Source organism: Alligator sinensis, unplaced genomic scaffold (assembly GCF_000455745.1).
Source record: "Alligator sinensis unplaced genomic scaffold, ASM45574v1 scaffold43_1, whole genome shotgun sequence".
Taxonomy (NCBI): domain Eukaryota; kingdom Metazoa; phylum Chordata; order Crocodylia; family Alligatoridae; genus Alligator; species Alligator sinensis.
Genome location: NW_005842092.1, coordinates 1,210,927 through 1,218,279, shown reverse-complemented (window position 1 = coordinate 1,218,279; position 7,353 = coordinate 1,210,927).

The following is a 7,353-nucleotide window of genomic DNA, read 5'->3' as shown; positions in this document are numbered from 1 at the left end:
AGGGAAGGTCGGCGCCACAGATAGCGCCACCATGGCATTGGGACATGTAATGGGCAGTCTCCTGTATTTACCACCTATTTGTAGGAACAGCAAAGTCATGGCAGGCGAGACCGGGCAGATTGCCCCATAGTGACAGGTGGGCAGGTCGACATGAGACCCGACCCTGAGAACTGCCTTCTGTCACAGGCCAAATTCTTAACCTGCTGAAGAACTATACGAGATCTTGAATTCCATCACGTTCCACAGATAGATCCTCAGCCGGTGAAAATGATCATAATTCCAGTGAAGTCAACAGAATGACTTCATTGGAGTTATGACAATTTAGAGCAGCTAAGGATCTACCCTCCCACCCCATACCCATTGCTATCACTATCAGCTGAGGCCATACAGTGCCATACAGGTTGCAAGATTAAGGTCATAAAAAATAAAAATCTTCTCTCAAGCTCTGTTATAAGAAATATGTGCTCAGAATTTGTATTCAGAAAACTATTTAGAGCTGCATAAGCGCAGTGTAACGTCTTTCTTCCAAGACAGCACTAAGTACTGCTATGACATTGACACAGGTTGTCTCAACCCTGTACAGAATTCTTTATGATTATGGCTGACTACTTTTCAGTCTCTTTCCCTTTACTGCATACAATGATATCAAAGTGCAATAGGCAGGCATCTTGAACTGAACTGTGTATCTATGTGCATTCCATTAACAGCCTTTCTGAATGTCACCTGAGAGTGAAACAAAGGCACTTAGAAGCAAAGCAGAAAGAATTGCTGTTGTATGCACTGAAAAGAAAGATGGTTAAAGGTGAACAGCATAAGGTTTTTTAAAAATGGATTTGTCTTTCCTTCCATGCCACTCTGCCATCATAGGCAAGATGGACCTGTGCTCTAAGCCAGTATCGCACTTCTTCTGTTCATAAAAATGGGCGGGGACATTTTGCTTTATCAATTTAAAAAGGAATTCAAGGAAAGAAAGGAAGAAAAGAAAATATAACCAAATTTCTGATATTTCCAAAGAAGAAAACAGATAGGAGCTTCAAACCTATTTGCTGAAACATTTAAGCAGTCTCTTTGAGTATAGTGAAACTGCCTACATCACAGGTTGGCAACATTTTTGGTCAGAGTGCCAAAAACTTGCGCAACCTCTGCTTGAAAGAAATTGGCGTGCCAGCGTAGATAGTGGTGGACCCTGGTCCAGCTGCTTGTAGCTGCTGCTACCTGCTGTGGGCAGCCCAGGCTCCGTGGTGGGTTGCAGGGGCCTGCCCAGAGCCCAGGCTGGCTGTGGCAGGCAGCCAGGAGAGTGCAAGCAGCTGCACTGGGTGCACACACACATCAAATTGGACAGCAGGAAAGAGGCCAGGGCTGCACTGCCACAAGGATCAGGCCCCTTGTGGCTCTCCTACCTTCCACCATAGGTGTGCATGCACCCACCACTAGCAATAAGCTGGGACAGGGCTCCATGGACCTTAGTGCAGCTGCTTGCAGCTTCCTGGATGCCTGCTACACCTGGGTTGGGGTCTTGGCAGGCCCCTGGCTCCTGCCATGTATCCTAGTTTGTTTGCAGCAGGCGGCAGAGAGGCTACAAACAGCCCCTTCCCCGCCATCTGCCCTAAGGCGCACGTGCCAAACAAATTGACTTTGCATGCCACACTCTGGCACGCATACTGGGGGTTGCCATCCTTTGACTTACATGCTACAAATTAAGAAGATACTTAAGTTCCTATCTTACAAAAGCTTATGTCTCTGCTTAATTCATAGCATGTAGATAGTTCCATACACAGGGTCAAAGTTGGAGTCACAGCTGCCACCTCTGCAGAGTACATGGTTGCTCCAGCCCCAACCTGTCCACACATCAACAGCAGCAGTACCAGCTGCTTTAGCTCTGGCTTGGCTCTAGGATCCAACCAGAGCTGCCACCACTGTAACAGCTGCTGTGTGGCCAGGCTGGGGTGAAGCAACCATGCCTTGGGCTAGAGCAGGGCCTGAGCTGTGTTAAAGCCGCAGCCAGAGCCAGAGGGTACCTGAAGGCAGTGAGGGGCCAGCAGCTGTGGGTGGGGTCAGGTGCCAAGGGCTGCAGCAGACACTGGGGTGGGGTACAAGCATGGGGGCACACAGATACCAAGGGGTGGGGAGGCAACAAGAGGGCAAGTGCTGGTGAGGGACAGGCAGCAAAAGGAAAGACGCGAGGGGGAAGGGGCAGAGGTCAGGCCACTTGACTCACCCAGCTTCAATCCTGGAGAAGCAATTTGAAAAGATTATCAAGGAGCACATCTGTGATGGGCCAGAGCCCATCACAGTAGAGCAGTAGAGCAGTAGAGATGATGCTCAGGGGCAACCAGCATGGTTTCATTAAGGGCAGGTCCTGTCAGACCAACCTGATTGCCTTCTATGATCAGGTCACAAAATCATTGGATGCAGGTGTCACGGTGGATGTAGTCTTTCAGGACTTCAGGAAGGCCTCTGACACCGTCTCCCACCCCATTCTCATTAAAAAGCTAGGTGACTGCAGCATTGATGGTTACACAGTCAGATGGATTGCAAATTGGCTGAGGTGCCGCACTCAGAGTGTGGTGGTGGACGGGTCATTTTCGACCTGGAGGGAAGTGGGCAGTGGGGTCCCCCAGGGCTCGGTCCTTGGGCCTGCACTGTTCAATTTCTTTATTAGCGACTTGGATGACGGGGTGAAGAAAAGCCTGTTTAAATTCACAGACAACACCAAGATTTGGGGTAAGGTGGGCATGCTAACAGGAAAGGACAGATTACAGCAGAATCTGGACAGGTTACAGGGGTGGGCAAATGAGAATAGGATCACATTCAATATTGACAAGTGCAGGGTGCTGCACTTGGGCAGTAGGAACCAGCAGCATACCTATAGGCTGGGGAACTCCCTTCTCGAAAACACGGTGTCAGAAAGAGATCTTGGTGTCATTAGTGACTCCAAGATGAACATGGGCCAACAATGCGAGGACACAGTCAGTAGGGCTAACCGTACCTTGTGCTGCATCCACAGATGTAACACAAGCAGGGTCAAGGAGGTGATCCTCCCCCTCTATGCGACACTGGTCAGACCGCAGTTGGAGTACTGCGTCCAGTTCTGGGCACTGCACTTCAGGAGGGATGTGGACAGCATTGAGAGGGTTCAAAGGAAGGCCACTTGCATGATCTGGGGACAGCAGGGCAGACCCTATGAGAAGACGCTACGGGACCTTAACCTGTTCAGCCTTCACAAGAGAAGGCTGAGAGGGGACCTGGTGGCCGTCTATAAACTTACAAGGGGGGACCAGTGGGGATTGGGAGAGACCTTGTTCCCCCGAGCGCCTCCCGGAGTAACAAGGAATAATGACCATAAGTTGTTAGAGAGTAGGTTTAGACTAGATATTAGAAGGCACTACTTCAGTTAGGGCGGCTAGGATCTGGAACCAACTTCCAAGGGAAGTGGTGCTCGCTCCTACCCTGGGGGTCTTTAAGAGGAGGCTTGACATTTACCTGGCTGGGGTCATTTGAGCCCAGTTTTCTCTCCTGCCCAGGGCAGGGGGTTGGACTAGACGATCTGCAAGGTCCCTTCCGACCCTACATCTATGAAAACCCACTGCCTGCTCCCCTGCCACTGCTTTCACCCCTGTAGCAGTGGGGAGGACAATTTAAGACCTTCCAATAATTAGATTCTATACATAGAAAATTATAATAAATGTATAATTTTTCCATGTATAGAATCTAACAGTTGGGAGGCTGTCTTAAATTCAGTCATCTTGAGTTTAGAAAAATATGCTAATAGTGGTGGAGAACTTTACTATGGATGCCGATATAATTTCTGTGTATATATATTTATTTTTATCGAAAAGTTAACTTGGCTTGTATTCTTAGATATTCTACAAATTAAAATGGTATTAAAAGAACAGTAAATATACAGAATCAGGCACCTAATAGTTTAGAAATGCCAGAATGAAGGTTGTATAATACTTGTGTGTCTCAGTCACCACTTCCACCAAGACAATAAGCTGTAAGGATATACAGAACCTCTGAACGTCATTCTCCCCTTGTACTCGGCCTTAGTGAGGCCGCAGCTGGAGTACTGGGTCCAGTTTTGGGCTCCACAATTCAAAAAGGATGTGGAGAAGCTTGAGAGAGTCCAGAGAAGAGCCACGCGCATGATCAGAGGTCAGGGAAGCAGACCCTACGATGACAGGCTGAGAGCCCTGGGGCTCTTTAGCCTGAAAAAGCGCAGGCTCAGGGGTGATCTGATGGCCACCTACAAGTTTATCAGGGGTGACCACCAGTATCTGGGGGAACGTTTGTTCACCAGAGCGCCCCAAGGGATGACGAGGTCGAATGGTCACAAATTACTACAAGACCGTTTCAGGCTGGACATAAGGAAGAATTTCTTTACTGTCCGAGCCCCCAAGGTCTGGAACAGCCTGCCACCGGAGGTGGTTCAAGCACCTTCATTGAACACCTTCAAGACGAAACTGGATGCTTATCTTGCTGGGATCCTATGACCCGAGCTGACTTCCTGCCCTTTGGGCAGGGGGCTGGACTCAATGATCTTCCGAGGTCCCTTCCAGCCCTAATATCTATGAAATCTATGAAAATAAGGCCACTTGTTTAGGTAATTAGATATTTATTTGAGTCTGGGATTTTCAAATAATCCCAATAGTGTTAAAACATCCGGAGTAGACCTAAATCCTGCTGACCAGCCTATCAGCAAAATCCTGACCACACTGAAGTCAATGACAAACTTGATTGCAATAACATTCAGGATTTCACCCCAACTGTCTAACTTCACAAAATGTTTGAGAGTCTAGATCAGTAGCTCACTTCTGTCCCCGCTAATTATTTAAACTGCAGACAAGATGAGCCCCTAAAAAATTAAAATTTGACTTGCGCCTATTTAAGACAATCTAGGACCATGACAGTAAGAGTCGGGCAATGGAAAACACTGCAAAAAATCACAAAGAAATGCTGTGCAATTTGTTTCCTGAAGCTTTGTTATTTCTCCCAGACAGCAGTCTGGTTGATCTCTGCTGCCATCTTCTGTCATGCAGCAATCTTGACTGCTTGGGAATATCTGCAGTTTCCAAATGAGACATGTCCTGTGACCATTTGGGACCACTTAACTGCTTGGCCCATTAACCCTTTCATTCGTATTGGACCGAGCACACCTATGTGCTCCAAATGGACAGAACAAATACAGGACTTCACTGGTGCAATCTGGTTTCAGCAAGAGGATGAGAGACAGCCTCAGAGAATAAGTTAATGCTTTTCATCATATGACAGGAAATGAATATCTGTTTCCCACTCCTAGCAGGCTCTGTCACACAATGTTTTGTCAAACAGATAGTGATCCAATTTTGCTGTAAGCTTTCAATGGGACCAATGGGTAAATATAATAATCCTTGCAATAGGTTTATTGCAAACCTGTTCACTCATATTTAGAATTTAATAATTGATTTTTTAAATGTAATTCCACTTGGGCAGCAAACTCTAAGGGGACAAAGACTATGCATATTGTGCATGTGCAATGTCTTCTAGGTTTTTCATTATATGTGATAACTTCTGAGTCTTATGCTGCTCCTCTACATGCGGTTTTCATTATGAAGATATAAAAGTGCTTGAATGGATAAGAAAAATGGTGTTGGCTATTACCTCCAAGGATAAAGCTAAATTTCTACCTAAATCCTTTTCTAAAGGTCTGGGGAACCCTTATGGTTCATTCCATTCAGCTGCACAGTTTCATTTCTCCAGGAAGACATTTGTGAACACAATACAGCACCCCTATCTACTGAAATAAGATAGTGCCATGCTGATGCTTTCCACAAGGCAAACATAAAAGATATTTATACTTGTAATGCAGGTTTGATTTTTGCAATAAGCAGTGCGTCCTGAACTTTTTTTTCCTCTGTCTAAAGTTGTAACCTTTGAAATCCTACCATGTTTGTGGTTCTTTCTGTACCTGTAATGCCTCTGGAATGTGAATTTTCACTGTTTCCATGACCTAATCCTATGTCCTTTAGTTGGTACCTCTATCCCCTGTCATAGGTCCAGTTCCTTCTTTCCATGCTCGTTCTGGAGTGCTTGATCTCAAATAACAAACTATAATGCAAACTGCCTTAAAGCGTAATTTTTTTAATATACAAATAAAAGGACAATCATAACACAAGAAAAAAACATGTATGATTAAAGTCTATACTATATAAGTAACATATATTTAACCACAGTGAATCATGTACTTATTCCTTTTCTTAAAGAAAATTAAATGTCTTGCATTTTACTAGTCATTGGCCTGTTTCTCAGGTCATAAACATCTCTCTTATGCCTCATCCGCTTTAGAAAAATATGCACTGGTGTAACTACTTCGATAGATATATCATATTTAAAAAGGCTATGTTACCAAACTGTTACCAAACTGTCAAGGCTGCAAAGACAAGCATGGCATTGTCTTTATTTACAGGATTACCTATTATTTTTCCCATACACCCTTCCTGAACACAACAGAGGATGAATAGGGCTTAGGGACCAGAATTCTATTAGTATTTCTTTTCAATTTCTATCATCCGCTAGCTGAATCATAACCTTATTTACTACATACCATTTAAGACCTATGGTTATTGTAGAATTATTAATTTCTTCAAGGGCTTTTCTAGAATATGTTTCACTATAATATCGGAGTCCTTCACACATTTATTTTATTATTTATCAGTTAATTTACATTAATTGAGGTGGGGAGGTATTATTATTCCCATTTTAAAGATGGGGAGGTAAGGCTTTAAAGACTAAGGCCCAAATTCTCGCAAGCGTTCACTCACTTTGAGTCTGTATCTTTAAAATATCATCTAGCATCTGATTTTTCAGAACTTCGCATTTTTATAGCATTTTAAATGTCAGAACATAGCACCCTTTGACTTCAGCTTCAATTTAATCAATTTTCACTTCAAGCTTCAAATTTAAACAATTGCACTTCAAAGATCAGTCATGGTATATCTAATTCTTGGAAGGTTTTGGGGAGAGTGGGGGTGAGCAGACTATGAATTTGAAGGATTTTAAATTTCAGAAAAGACACTGTAGAGCTGTTTAGCATTTTGTAGCCGTGTTGAATTTTAGTTTAAGCATATGTGTTTAATGAAGTATCAGCATACACACGTGGCTTGAATCAATCACTGCCAGAACAGACTATCAATACAAGGTTCATCTTAGTCAGAAACAAACCATCAATAAGACAAGCAGAAAGCAGAATGATATGAGGAAATTCTGTCTTGCTGAGGAAAAGAAAGTTGAATTCAGTAGCATAATGATCAAGAGAACAGGCACAAAGGAAAGGGTGCTTCATAAGAGTGGATGATAAGTTTCAAATGGATGAAG